Genomic DNA, 15,000 nt, shown 5'->3' with positions numbered 1-15,000 from the left:
CCTGTGTGCTGGGGCGGTTTGCAGCTGAGTGTGAAGCAGCTGGGATGAGAATCAGCACCTCCAAGTCTGAGGCTATGGTCCTCAGTCGGACAAGGGTGGCTTGCCCCTTCAGGTTGTTGGGAGCTCCTGCCTCAGGTGGAGGAGTTGGGCTGGGCACTCCCTTAGAGATAGGGTGAGGAGTTCGGTGTAATGGAAATTATTCTAATTGATTACATTTAATGTTTATTGTTCACTTTTAACACTGAATTGAATTAACTTCACTATTAAACTAACTTTACTTAAAGATAGATTACATATATATTCGTAACATCACGGTACTAGGCACGAACACAGAAACATACATTAGTGACCTGGAATATTAGAGTTATGGGAAACCTACACTGTGTGCGTGACAGAGGTTAAACCCATGTTAAAACAACCTCATGGGAGTACAGGATGCCCTATCTGTGCTAGGTACGGGAGATAAACTGGAGAACAATCAGACACTGTAAGCACAGATGGGTGGCGTGACTTTGGACTATTTCAATTGGTTCGAGATGAATTTGAGCGACCTTGGAATGTATACTTTTGCCTATAAAACCTCTAATCTGTGAGCTCACTGTTATCTCTTTGCTCACAGACTTCACTGTGTGTAAACCAGATCATTTTGTTCTCTGCGCGGAGAAATAAAAGCAAGACAAAGACAAATTTGCTGGACTCTTTATTTTTCAGTCTTCACATAATTCTGAGTTGAAAATTCCATGACAATCTTGGCGACGAGGATGGGATCCGACAGCTGATCGTCCGGGACTTGAAAGGCGTTGGTAGGCTGATCACCCTAAGCCCACAAGGGTCTTAGCCCTGTACCCCTAAAACGGTTTCAGGGAAGAGGAACTGACGCCTGAGGGCCCAGTGGACCGTCACTGCTGGATTCCTTAAAAAGAACCAGGAAAACGCGTGCTGAAAACGGTGAGACTGATTTTGAGACACGAGTTTGTCTTTGTCTTAAAAAATTATTAACGGGTATATATATATATATATAAATAAATTAATTTTCTTTCATCTTGGTCTGACAAAAACAACGAGTGGTTTGATATTCCTAGATTCACGAACGCATGGCCGAGCCGCCCTATAGGTTTCACGGGTTAGTGAAAAAGGGTATTGTCTGCGAGTAAGCAAGAAAAAAAAAAAAAAGGGCGTAAGGGACTCCGTACGAGTAAGTACAGGAGTAAGAAGACTCTGCGCGGGTTAGTGCAGAGCCACACGGCAGTGACGACTGAGTGTGAGGAAAGAGGACGCGTCCCAGGTACAGGTAAAGTCTCGGATTGCAAGTATGGGGTCTAGTAATGTCAAACCTGAAATCGATCTAGACGATTTAAACAGCCCAATTTATGTTGACATGAGAAAGAAATATGGACAGAGAATTATGGAAGTGATACCGATTTGGATCGAAGATCATGATTTTCCAAAAAGGGGCACGTTTAGTGTGACGACTCTAAACAGGGTGAAGGAAAGTTTGGAAAAGCGTGAAAGTAAACTTAGGATGAGAAAAAGTTGAAAACAAACAAAAGATCTGTTTCAGAAACATAGACAATATCTGAACTATTGGCTAGAAGAGGCAGAACGCCGAGAAAAAGCGGCAAGCCCTGAAAGAACTGCCTCATAAAAATGTAGAGTCAGAAACAAAGAAAGTTAAAGGAACAGAGTATACTGCTCAGAAATCTTCTTCTCTCTCCTCTCTAGAAAACCAGTGCGCGCGGTGGACTTTGATCTTGACTCCTGGCCTTACCCCCACCAACAAATGCCCCAGCCGCTGGCACCACCACCGCAATCGCCACCACCACAACCGCCGCCTTACTACCCTGCTGCGACGACACCCGTGGGCTTATGGAAAGGAGGACAGTTGCCCGCCCTCTTACCGCTCCAACGGCACCTGCACCATCTCAGCCTTCTACATCCAGCGACGGAGTTCGAAAGATGAGATACTCCGTGACCGCACGAGAACCAGATCCAGATCGCTTGAAAGACTGACACTAGAACCGGACTGCGTGGATGAGAACGACGGTGAGGGAAACGCGACATCTTTCCCTATGATTCAGGTGGCTGGCCCACAAGGAACCACGATGGTTTTTCGACCATGGACTGAGACAGACTTGAGGCAGGTTATGACAAATCTGCCAAACCCCAGAGACTCGGGAGAAAAGTTTGTAGTGGAACTGGATGCGTTCTGTCAAGAATTCAGCCCAACGATGCTCGAACTCAAACGTCTGCTGATGATCAAGATGGGGCCGGCGGACTGGCACAAGATCCGACCAGATTTCCCCCAGGTGGACACGCGGAGAGTTCAAGCAGAGTGGGGACACGCTGAGAACGAGCCATACAGGTCAGCAGTAAAAGCTCTGGGCGGACGATTCAAGGCCCTTTTTCCTGCTAGGATTAACACCGACAAGATCAACTACTGCACACAAAGAAGGGACGAGTCAGTTGACGACTATTTTGTGCGACTGTATGAGACTTTCAACACTTATAGTGGAATGCCAGAGCCGGACATTAGAGGGGAAATTCCAAAGATGTGGGAAGCTCATTTACGCAGCCGCTTCCTGAGTGGACTGAAACCCGAAATAACGACTATCGTCAAGCAAACCTGCATCGAGTGGGAAGACGAGAAACTGGAGAGGATTCAAAAACATGCGTTACATGCTGAAAAGATGTTGGCGGAGAAAAGTGCGAAAAAGGCTGAAAAGGAGCTCCAGCTGCCAAACCTGACAATGTACAGAGGAGCGAATTATCGAGGCCGAGGGCGGGGAGAGGAAGAGGGCAAAGACTGTCTCAAGTTGATCCGGATGTTTGTTTTTATTGCAAAAGCCCGGACATTGGAAAAATGAGTGCCCGCTTTTGAATAGACACCGCGGCGGCTGCTGCGCAAAGTCTAAACCGAAAAGCAGATTGACGGCAGAGTGCGAGAGAGGAGGGGGGAGTTGAGAACAAAGTCTACGGCGACCACACTTCAGTAACAGATAAGTTTGACACACACACACCCACATCTGACACTGCGAATTGCAATGAAGAAATGCTTGCTGCGAATTGCAATGAAGAAATGCTTGCTGTCATACACGATTGCATTGCTAAATTAGAAAATGAGAAATCTTTCAGACAAAGAGAATTAGGCACATATACTCATTTGAATGACTTAGCATATCAACAAATGCCAGAGGTTAGCTTATGGATAGACGGAGTTGAAAGGGTGTTTTTAGCTGATACGGGGCCACGAGTTCAGTATTAAGGATAAATGAGTTTGCCTCTGTCCCCAAATTGAGTGGAAATTTTGCATGGACGATTTCTGCATCTGGTCATACTGTTAAAGAGAATTATACAGTCCCTCTGAGGTGTAAAGATGAGAATGGTGCAAGTTTCAGACACAGCTTCCTCCTCTCACAGCACTGTCCAAAAAATCTGCTGGGAGAGATTTGTTGTGCAAACTGGGTATTTCTCTAATATCTGGTCCAGAAGGTGTGAAAGCAGTTCAGTGCCAAATTCAAACTCTGACTGCAATCCAACATACACCACTATATGTTTATCAATGGAAATTGCAAGATGATGAATTATGCGAAAGTCTTGTCAATGGCGCTAAAGACAGAGTTTCGCCTGATTCTGATTTTATGCCATTCTCAGACTTACATTGCTCAGCACATGTGTCTCTGGCTAGAGACGAGTGGTTTGAACAGAAATGGTTTCCACGTATTGAGATATTGCAATTGAATTGGCTAATTTGGACAGAAAATAAATGTGCTGCTGCTGTTGCATTAACCGATGAACAGCAGGTGTTTTTTGATGTTGTGGATTCTTTTCCCCATGTGTCGTTGTCAAAAGGGAGCGACAATCGTTGGGAAGACATTGGTCCCTTTGTAAAGACGTGTATCTTTCATGAAAATTGGTTGCGGACTGCTGAGAAAAATGTTGAATATAATCCAACTCTGTCTGCATATCGAACGAATTTGACTGAGCCTGCTGCGATGGCTGAACGCACAGTTCATGTGAGTGAAAGTGCATTACCCAATCACTGCTTCCTTACAGAAACTGAAATGGAAAGCATTCCAGCTCTCAAGGAAGTTCCAAAGACTGTTTGGGCTTCTTCTAAATATGACGTGGGGTTGATCAAGAATTGTGACCCTATTCAAATTATTCCAAAATCTGATTACAGACCATGCAAACCTCAATATCCTTTGAAAAGGGAAGCTATTGAGGGAATCAAGCCAGTTTTTGAGGCATTGAAAAGGCTGGAGTGATTGTGGAATGTGAGAACTCTCCTGTGCGTACACACCATCTTTCCTGTCAAAAAGATAAGAGACGCAGACCAGCCGGTTGAGTGGAGGTTTGTGCAAGACTTGCAGGCTGTAAATGATGCAGTTCAGACACAGGCTCCTATTGTTCCCAACCCGTACACACTCCTATCACAAATACCAGGTGATGCTGAATGGTTTTCGGTTGTTGATCTTTCCAATGCTTTCTTTTCTGTGCCGGTTCATAAAGACAGCCAATTTTGGTTTGCTTTCAATTTTAATGGCAAACCTTACACTTTTACTCGACTTTGTCAAGGATTCAAAATTCGCCTGTATTGTTCAAGCGAGGCACTGAAGAGAAGTTTGGAAACATTACAATTGGCACCAGGGTCAGCTTTAATTCAATATGTCGATGATCTATTAATAACAGCCAGAGATGAAGAAACTTGTACACAGGACACTGTAAAGCTGTTGAAACATTTGGCTGCTGAAGGCCACAAGGTCAGTTTGTCAAAGTTGCAGTTTGCAAAAAGGGAGGTGACGTTTCTAGGTCACATTATCAACAAGCAGGAAAATCTCTAACACAAAAGAGAATAGAGGCAATTCAAAAGATTCCAAAGCCTCTGACAAAAAAACAGCTCATGTCATTTTTGGGAATGTGTTCATATTGTTGAACATTTATTCCCAACTATGCCATTGAAGAGTCACCTTTGAGCGCTTTGGCTCACGGAAGAAGGTTGCAGCCACATGACAAACTGACCTGGACTCCTGAAGCAGAGAAAGCATTTGAAAGGTTGAAAATGTTGTTACAGACATCCCCAAGTCTGGGACTTCCAGACCCTGAGAGAAATTTTGTACAAACAGTTGATGAGAAAAATGGTTTCATGTCTTCTGTTCTGTTACAGGATCACGGGGGAAAGCTGAGACCGGTGGCATATTTTTCAAGTAAACTCGACCCTGTGGCAGCAGGTCTACCAAATTGTCTGAGAGCTGTTGCAGCAGCAGAAAAAGCTATTTTAGCTTCAAGGGAAATTGTGGATATTCTGATGTAACATTACTAGTGCCACACGCTGTCTCTATGATCCTGTTGGAACAGAAAACATCTCATTTGTCAACAGCCAGATGGCTCAGATATAATACCATTCTATTGGAAATGCCAAACATCACAGTAAAACGGTGTACAGTATTGAATCCTGCCACACTGCTCCCAACCGAGCAGGATGGCGAGGAACATAATTGTATCGCTGCATTGGAACAGGTGTGCACACCGCGACCAGATTTAAAAGAAACCCCCCTTGACAATGCAGATTTGGTTTTGTTTGTTGATGGTTCAGCGTCTCGAGACCCAGAAACCGGTAAAACAGAGTAGGTTACGCAGTAACCACCGCGCATGCGACATTAGTAAGCGGAGCGCCCAGCACATTACTCTGCGCAGCGGCCGAATTAGTAGCATTAACAGAAGCCTGTAAAATCGCAGAAGGAAAACAGTCACCATCTACACAGATTCTCGTTATGCTTTTTCGACCTGTCATGACTTTTCGGCTATATGGCGATGTAGGAAATTTCTAAAATCCGATGGTAAACCTATCCAAAATCATGATAAAATAGCAGCCTTGTTAGAAGCGATTTTGCTTCCAAGGTCGATTGCTATTTGCAAGTGCGTCGCGCATTCCAAGTTTAACGATTTTGTATCATTAGGAAACAAACGCGCTGATATCGCTGCGAAAGAACGCAACAAAGGGAACAGAACCTTCTCTTACATGTGTAACTGTTAACGATGACGAACTAACCTTCCCTTCTAGTTCTCTTGCAGCTATGCAGGGTTTCGCAACACCAGAAGAGAAAAAACAATGGGTGAAGGCCGAGTGCAAGCTGAAAGACAACGTTTGGCTGAGCACCGAAGACAAACCTTGTTTGCCAAAACACTTTTTCCCACACTATGCCAAATTAGTGCACGGGTTAGATCACATAAGCAAAATGGGAATGTTTGACATGATCAATCAATATTGGTTTACAAAAGGATTTACTTCCTTTGCAGACAAATATTGTCAATCTTGTATGATATGTGCCACAAATAATGTAGGAAGAGGACAACAGGTCCTTTGGCAGCACATCCACCACCAAGTCAACCTTTTGATCACATAATGTTCGATTTCATTGAACTGACACCATGTGAAGGTAAGAAATTCTGCCTTGTTTTGGTTGATATGTTCTCAAAATGGGTGGAAGTCTTCCCCACATCTAAGCAAAATGCTGGGGCTGTTGCAAAGGCACTAGTGTCTGAGATCGTCCCAAGATGGGGAATACCAAAAAAGATTAGTAGTGATAATGGCACACCTTTTTGCTAATGAGGCAATCGATCAGGTTGCGAAATTCTTGGGAATTGACATACGTAAACATACCTCCTATCATCCAGCGTCCGGGGTAGTGTTGAAAGAGAAAATGGAATTTTGAAAAATAAACTGGCAAAGTGTTGTGAGCAAACAGGTCTGTCTTGGGTCAAAGCACTTCCCATTGTGTTGATGTATATGAGAATGAGAAAAAGAGCAAAGTCTAATCTCAGCCCATTTGAAATCTTGTTTGGCAGGCCTCCATCGCTTGGAGTGGGACCGGAACCCCGACCATTGCCCTCTACTGCTCTGTGTGAAGATGACATGTTGAACTATTGTAAAAATCTGTCTTCGACTCTCTCTCAGATCTCTCAACAGGTCAAGGACGCTCTACCTAAACCAGCAGAAGGATTTCTGCATGACATCAGACCTGGTGATTTTGTGGTGGTCAAGGATTTCAGAAGGAAACATTGGAAATCAAGGAGGTGGAACGCCCGTTCCAGGTCCTGCTGATAACGCACACTGCGGTTAAGGTGGCTGAGAGGGCTACGTGGATACACGCCAGCCACTGCAAAAAGGTCCCAGTACCACCAGAGGGAGACGCAGCCCAATAAACAGTGATTGACCCGCTGCCCCGTGCCAAGGGGGACGTCTGACTGACAAAGGTAAACGAACACACAGTGGTGTATGGGAGCTGAACACGCAGCAACATCACTGTGTGGGAGTGAGCTGATGTCAGTACAGGCCAACGGATGCCGAAAAGAAAAAGGATTTTTCCCATCACCATAGAAGAGCAAGGGCTCTATGGATCAGACGCTTCGTGGTGGAACACTAGATACCCGTTCACCCCGATTATATAGTCAAGCGATGATTTCCTCAGATTGAGTTTTATGTAATCTCCAGTTAATCACATGTTAAAGATGTTTATTATGTTTTTCAAACCCTTATTGTGTGATGGTGTGTTCAGAATCCATGTGAATTTACACACTTGATGTTATCGTTAAGGGATTTTATTTTATTATATTCTAATTTGACAGGTGATCAAGAATGATCAAAAGGGAGAGTGTAATGGAAATTATTCTAATTGATTACATTTAATGTTTATTGTTCACTTTTAACACTGAATTGAATTAACTTCACTATTAAACTAACTTTACTTAAAGATAGATTACATATATATTCGTAACATCACGGTACTAGGCACGAACACAGAAACATACATTAGTGACCTGGAATATTAGAGTTATGGGAAACCTACACTGTGTGCGTGACAGAGGTTAAACCCATGTTAAAACAACCTCATGGGAGTACAGGATGCCCTATCTGTGCTAGGTACGGGAGATAAACTGGAGAACAATCAGACACTGTAAGCACAGATGGGTGGCGTGACTTTGGACTATTTCAATTGGTTCGAGATGAATTTGAGCGACCTTGGAATGTATACTTTTGCCTATAAAACCTCTAATCTGTGAGCTCACTGTTATCTCTTTGCTCACAGACTTCACTGTGTGTAAACCAGATCATTTTGTTCTCTGCGCGGAGAAATAAAAGCAAGACAAAGACAAATTTGCTGGACTCTTTATTTTTCAGTCTTCACATAATTCTGAGTTGAAAATTCCATGACATCGGTCATCTCAGAGTAGAACCGCTGCTCCTCCACATCGAGAGAGGCCTGCTGAGGTGGCTCGGGCATCTGTTCCAGATGCCTCCCGGACGCCTCCTAAGGGAGGTGTTCCGGGCATGTCCCACCGGGAGGAGGCCCCTGGGGAAGACATAGGACACTCTGGAGGGACGATGTCTCTTGGCTGGCTTGGGAGCGCCTCGGTGTTCCCCAGGAAGAGCTGGAGGAAGTGTCTGGGGAGAGGGAAGTCTGGGCGTCCCTGCTTAGACTGTTGCCTCCGCGACCCAGCCCCGGATAAAGGGAAGAAGAAGAAGAAGAACAAGAAACTAAAACAATACCAAATTTTAAAAAAAAACACTTTTGTGCTTTTACACAATACAACGATTATTCCAAATAAAATAACAATGCGGAGGAAAATTGCGCTTGTAAATAATTTTCCATGCAATCAAAGCTTGAGCATGAAAAGCAGACAGCTTCACTGGCCATTAAAAAGAAAAGAAAATCCAAAATAAATCTAGTAATAAAATTCCACAAATTAATTTCGAGAGTACTGTTTAAGGTAGAAAAATCCAAAAAATCCACCATTTGTAAGGGGATTTATGACAACAGATATATGAATATAGTGCACACGATTCTTCCATAAAAAATTAAATGAAGTCTGATCAATAGTTTTAATAGTTTTATAGAGCCAGCGAAATAAGTCTAGAAATTCCTTCCGCTTTTGACAAGAGGACTCTACCTCTGAGTCCCTTAGTAACGTCTTGTCTCTCCTGAAGAAGGGAACGAGAGCGTCCACGTCGGATGACCGACGAATTGGGATGTCGCTTCGAGAGACCAATCTACTTCGAGTGTATCTAAACGAGCCAATTGAAGATTGGCATGCGCAGATCGCATCCAGCTGCCGCTGATTACAGCCTGAGTATAAATAAGCAGCGGTGCAGGGCATATTCAGGTTTTCGCTGAGAAGCCGAGCTAGTGACCCGGCCCTTTCAGGTTACAGGGTACAGCACCGTGGCAACAAGACATGACGTCTCCCCTCCCTTCTTCAGGGAACAAGGGTTACATACGTAACCGAGACGTTCCCTTTCAGTCAGTCACTCCGAGTCACATTGGGGTTCGACCACAAGAAGCCAGCAACTGATGCCAATACTACCCATTCTTAAGACTGGAACACTGGGGGACGTCCCACGTTCTAGTGATCAGGTCCAAGTCCTGCCTTCCCGAGGTCTCGGAATGAATACGCACTTGGATAATATTTCAATTTGCATATGGAATTTTGGAGGTGATTGAACCCTCTTAGGTGGGCAGCAGGTCTGCCATGGAAACACGGGGCTCTGAGGCTATGCCGTGGAAATACAGGGTTATGGGTCACCCAGCCCGTAGCTCTACAAATATCTGTCAGTGAGGCACCACAGTGTGCCCACAACCTGAGGGGGCAGGGCATACCCTGTGCTTGATAGGTCAGGGTAATGGCGTCCACTGTACAGTGGGCCATCCTCTACTTGGAGATGGCATTCCCCTTCTGCCAGCCTCTGTGACAAACAAAGAGCTGTTCTGAGGTCCTGGAGTTTAGTGTCCGGTCAACGTGGCATCTTAGTGCTTGGACCGGACAAAGCAGGGGCAGTGCTTGAAGGTTCACCACCTGAATGGGGTAGTGGGAACCTTGGAGCAGTGTCTTCAAAGACACAAACTTTAACTCAAACACAAACTTTAACGCAAAGGTTCAAATGGAGCCTGCTGCAGTGCCGTCAGCACTACAGACAGGTCCCAAGAGGGCACCTTAGGGGGCCACAGAGAATTCAACCTCCTGGCCCCCTTCAGGAACCTGATGATCAGATCATACTTACCCACTGACCTCCCATCTATGGGGTCATGATTTGCAGCGATCGCAGCCACATAGACTTTAAGGGTGGAGGGAGACAGCCTTTGCTCCAACCCTTGATGCAAGAAAGTAAGCACAACCTGACCTTGCCTAGTGTCTGTGCAAGAAGGCTCACTGGGGGAAATCCATATTTGCGCAGGCCTCATGGCCAGCTGTGTGACTCCTTGTTGGTTGATGTACACAATGGTCGGTATGCTGTCCATGCGGACTACCACATGCTGGCCTCGAAGGCGGTTCCTGAGACGGCCTAGGGCGAGATGTACCGCAATTCTAGGCAGTTGATGTGCCATTGCAGTTGAGGGCCCATCCAAACCCCCGACACTGCATGCCCATTGTATGTGGCCCCCCAGCCAGTGGTGGAGGCATCTGTGAAAACCACGGCATACCTGGAGACCTGCTCCAGGGACACTCCGGCCCAAAGGAATGAGAGGTCTGATCAAGGGGTGAAGGTTTGGCGGCAGGCTGGTGTTATTTGAAACCGGTGAGTTCCACGTTGCCACGCCCACCTCGGGACTCGATCGCGTAGCCAATGTCTCATATGGAGTAGTTCCAGCGGCATCACTGCAGCCGTGGCTGCCATATGCCCCAGGAGCCTCTGAAAATAGTTCAACACTGACTCGGCCCGTTGCTGTGTGAGGCGCGCCGTCAGATGGACAAACTGAAATAGGCATTTCTGTGTCAACATCCTGAACGGGAGCTTTTGAAGTGCTTGGTTCAGGACTTGCAGATCCAGGATCAACCGTAATCCACTGCCTTTTTTGGGCACTATGAAGTATGGGCTGCAAAAGTATGACCTTGGCTGGAGGGACTGGCTCTATTGCATCCTTCGCTAGAAGGACCACAATCTCCGCACGCAAGACAGGGGCACCCGCATCATTCACTGGTGTGAAGCGGATCCCACTGATCATGGGGGATGCTGGGGGAACTGAATCGTGCTGCCGAATCGAATGGTCCACAGGAGCCACCGGGATAGCCTGGAAAGACTCAACCAGGCATCCAGAGACCGAACTAGCTGCTAGAGTGGAACCACCGACGTTTAGGCAATGGGACAGCGAGAGGGAACGCAGGGCCCGTCTGAAGTGGAGTCTGAGTGTGTGCAACTCCTACCTGCGTTCACGCAGAAGTGAGATGAGTAGTCCGTTGGTTTGTCCTCCCAGTCCTCCCACTGCTGCATGTTGGCCCGAGAGTGAGTGTGGTGCGTAGCTGGCCTGCACACAAGTCCTTGTCCTCCCTGAGGAGCCAGAGATAGAGGAAACTGCTCTTTTGTCGAATATTTAGGGGGGAAAAAAACAAAAGATTCTCCACCAAACGCAAAGATTCTCTGGTGCGTTCACCTTCTCTCGAAGAGCAGCTCGCTCCATCCCTGGGTCGCCCATCTCAGGGCCGCTTGCACCTGCACTTTCCTCGAGGTTTGGTGGGAGCCTGGACGGGCTGGTGGGAGCCTGGAGCAGGGGCAGCGGCAGACACCAGCTGCACGCTGAGGCAGGATATGTTTAATCGCCTCAGTCTGCTTCTGGGTGGTGGAAAACAGCTGGGCAAAGACTACACTGCGTCACCAAAGAGGCCGGTCTGGGACACGGGGCATTCAAGAAGCGCATCCTGTCTGCCTCGCACATGTCGGCCAGACAAAGTCACAGATGGCACTCCTGGACCACCATAGTGAACATCGCATGACCCAGAGACCGTGCCATGACCTTCGTCACACGTAGTGCAAGGTCCGTCGCGGTACAGAGTTCTTTTAGAACTTCCGGGTCATGTCAACCCCCGTGCACGTCCCTCAGTGCCTTGGCCTGATGAACTTTCATCAACGCCATAGCATGTACCACAGATGCAGCTTCTCCACAGGCCGCATAGGCACTGCTGATCAGAGCCAATGAGTGCCTACAGGCCTGGGAGGGGAGCACGGGACACAACTGCAACTGACCGCTACACTGTAGGGATCACTGTATACCCCCTGGATGCACTGCCATCAAGGGTGTTGAAGGAGGAGGAGCCACTGGAGCAGTTTCTGGCAGTGAAAGGTGCCTTCAACGCCCCAGTAAGCTCCTCATGTACTTCCAGAAAGAATGGTACCGGGGTGGGGCCCTGAGAACCAGCACAAGCCACCCCTAAGTACCAATTGTTCAGCCTCGAGGGCTCGGGATGGGCAAGCATAGCCATCAGTTCTGGATCCATATCCATATCTGGCATCAGCCGGACCTTCATCCCCTTGGCAGTCCCCCTCAGAGTTCCTAATCGTCACCGTAAGACCAGTCCGTCCACTGCCAGCGGGAGCACTCTCCCCACCGCTGCTGGCAGGAGGAGCCCTAGACCTCGGCAGAGGAACGGGTACTCCGCCCTTTGCAGGAAGCAGAGTCTGGTCCGCAACTCAGTGATGGTCATCCTCCCGCACTGAGAGCATGACTCATCCACGAAAGCCACCTTAGCGTGCTTAAGGCCCAGACATGAGAGACAGCGATTGTGACCATCACCCGGCGCCAGGTAACAACCGCATCCAGAAACGCACGGGTGGAAGGGCATCTTGCAGATGCGTCTTTAAAAAGAAGTTCGCATGAGATAGCTTTTTTAGATAGTATTGAGGCAACAGGAGATGGCCGCTCTGCACACAAACATGGGCTGATTGTGGCAATTGTGGCTGATTGTGGCAATCCACTCGACACAGGAACGACCTCCACTGAAACGCCAAACTCCAACACCCGAAGATTTCTCTGTCTTTGAAGCAGAACAGTCACGCTCGGCTCCGAAGTGAAAAGCTGAATATGCACTGCACCCACTGCTTATTTATACCCGCTCTGTAATCAGAGGCAGTTGGATGCAATTAGCGCACTCGCAGATTGGTCTCTCGGAGCGAGATCCCAATTCATCGGTCATTTTATTTTTTCAAAGGCCGGGTTAAAATTCAGGAAGACTCTATCTTGTTTATTTTTTGAAATGACAACCCCTAAGTCATTGATAGTTTCTTTAACAGGAATACCATCCAAAGATGAGAATATGGGATTTTTTAAGGTTAAAAGTTCGCATTTATTTATATTAAGATGCAAGCCTGAAGCATTAGAGAACAGCTGAATGGTTTTGATAAACTTGGGAGGAATTTTTTAAAAATATAGCTGTGTCATCGGCTAGTTGACTAATCAAAATGCTTCTACCAGCTATTTGAATTCCCTCTAGCTTACTCTCCTTAATAAAATGACAGAAAGCTTGAGCTACAATAAGAAAGAGCCTTGCTGAATACCTCTCTCTAAAAGAAACCTCTGTGTAGTGCCGTGACCTAATTTCACAGAGCTACTACCTCCAGCATAAAACGTTTTCATTGCATTACAAAAAAAGGTCCAAAACCAAAATGCTCTCAATAAAAAAAGATGAAAGGATGTTCAATAGTGTCAAAGGCTTTGACGAAATCTAAAAACAGCATTAAACTATCGTCTTCAATAAAATCAGGGTAATCAATGAAGTCAAAAATGAGTCTAACATCATTAAAGATGTGATTTTCATCAATAATATTCAAGAGAAGAGTATCGTTTTTAGGTTTAGGAATTAATGGAATTGCTTCATACTAACAGAAAGCTCAGAGCAATTTAAACTCTCAATATACACTTGAAGAAGAAACGGTGATAAAATCTCAGAATATATCAAATTCAGCTGTGATCCCATCACTACCAGGTGACTTGTTATTTTTCAACTGTAAAATTGCTTCCTTAACCTCATCTTTAGTAATAGACGAATCAAATAATATTTTTTCGAAAGAAGATCTAACAACAGGATTGTTTATTACACCGTTTTAGTCAATGACTGGGAGACTTGAATGTTTTATTGAAAGTTTATGTACATTTGAATAACAGAAACTGGTAAACTTTTTCCTGTGACGGCTCTAGTGATTTTTTCTCAACATTTTTTTGCACCCTTAAAATTTCATATTTTCAAAAAGTGTCCTGTCCTCACAAACCATACATCAATGGAAATCTTATTTCTTCACGTGAATAAATCTCAATTTATTTATGAATGGTTTTGTTGGGAATCGATGTATTGAAAATGTATTTAAAATGATCAACAAGTAATCAAGCAATAAATCTAATCATATAGCGCTTATTTTTTTCTTCTCTTGCGGATAACCGTGACCAGCAGCTCTTTCATTCATCAACATCCTGCAGACATTCCTCTACAATACACTGAAAGCAAATATGAATAAGTGTTCCCTCAAAAAAAATAAGGGAACGTACAGGACATGCTCAAAAAATACATTTCCATACATGGGAAACTATACTGAAGTATATTCATGGACCAAGTATGAATATAATTTGAGGAATTTAAAAGTACATGTCAAACCTGCAGTACATAAGAAACAGCTTAATTGAAAAACTCAATTTCTCCTTGTTTTATATAGATGAACACATTCATAAACATTTCTATCACTTTGTAATTTTCACGTCCTGATAGAAAGGCAGACACAGGAAATTCCAAGTAATAGTATCTTTAATAATTCAAACTGAGGTATCGGCGAGTAGCCGTTGAAACAAACATAGGCTGGGTTCCAAAACCCTGAGAGAAACAAACTCAATAGTCTCAAAAAAAAAGTCTCAATAACTTCCCTACAAAGGGTCGGAGAGTTCCAGGGTTCCTGAGGACAGCAGATTGAGAGAGTAAGCAGACAGACTGGTTAGCAGGCAGGCAGGCAGAGCACAGGTCGAGATGCAACCTTGAGATCAGCCGTTGAGTGAATGTGAGTGCGTGTATATGAAGGGGAACGGGTGACTACAGGTGTTGATGGTTAGTAATCAGGTGACTGGGATCTTAACCATGTGACTGGCTCATCTGATGGTGGCGCTGGCGTGACAGTAATATATCACTATAATATGTATATTTTTTTTCTAGGCTGTGTGTGTGAGTATACACTTCACACTGTATCAAACT

This window comes from Puntigrus tetrazona, chromosome 4, assembly GCF_018831695.1.
Source record: "Puntigrus tetrazona isolate hp1 chromosome 4, ASM1883169v1, whole genome shotgun sequence".
Lineage (NCBI taxonomy): Eukaryota > Metazoa > Chordata > Actinopteri > Cypriniformes > Cyprinidae > Puntigrus > Puntigrus tetrazona.
Note: the sequence above shows the minus strand (reverse complement) of the source record.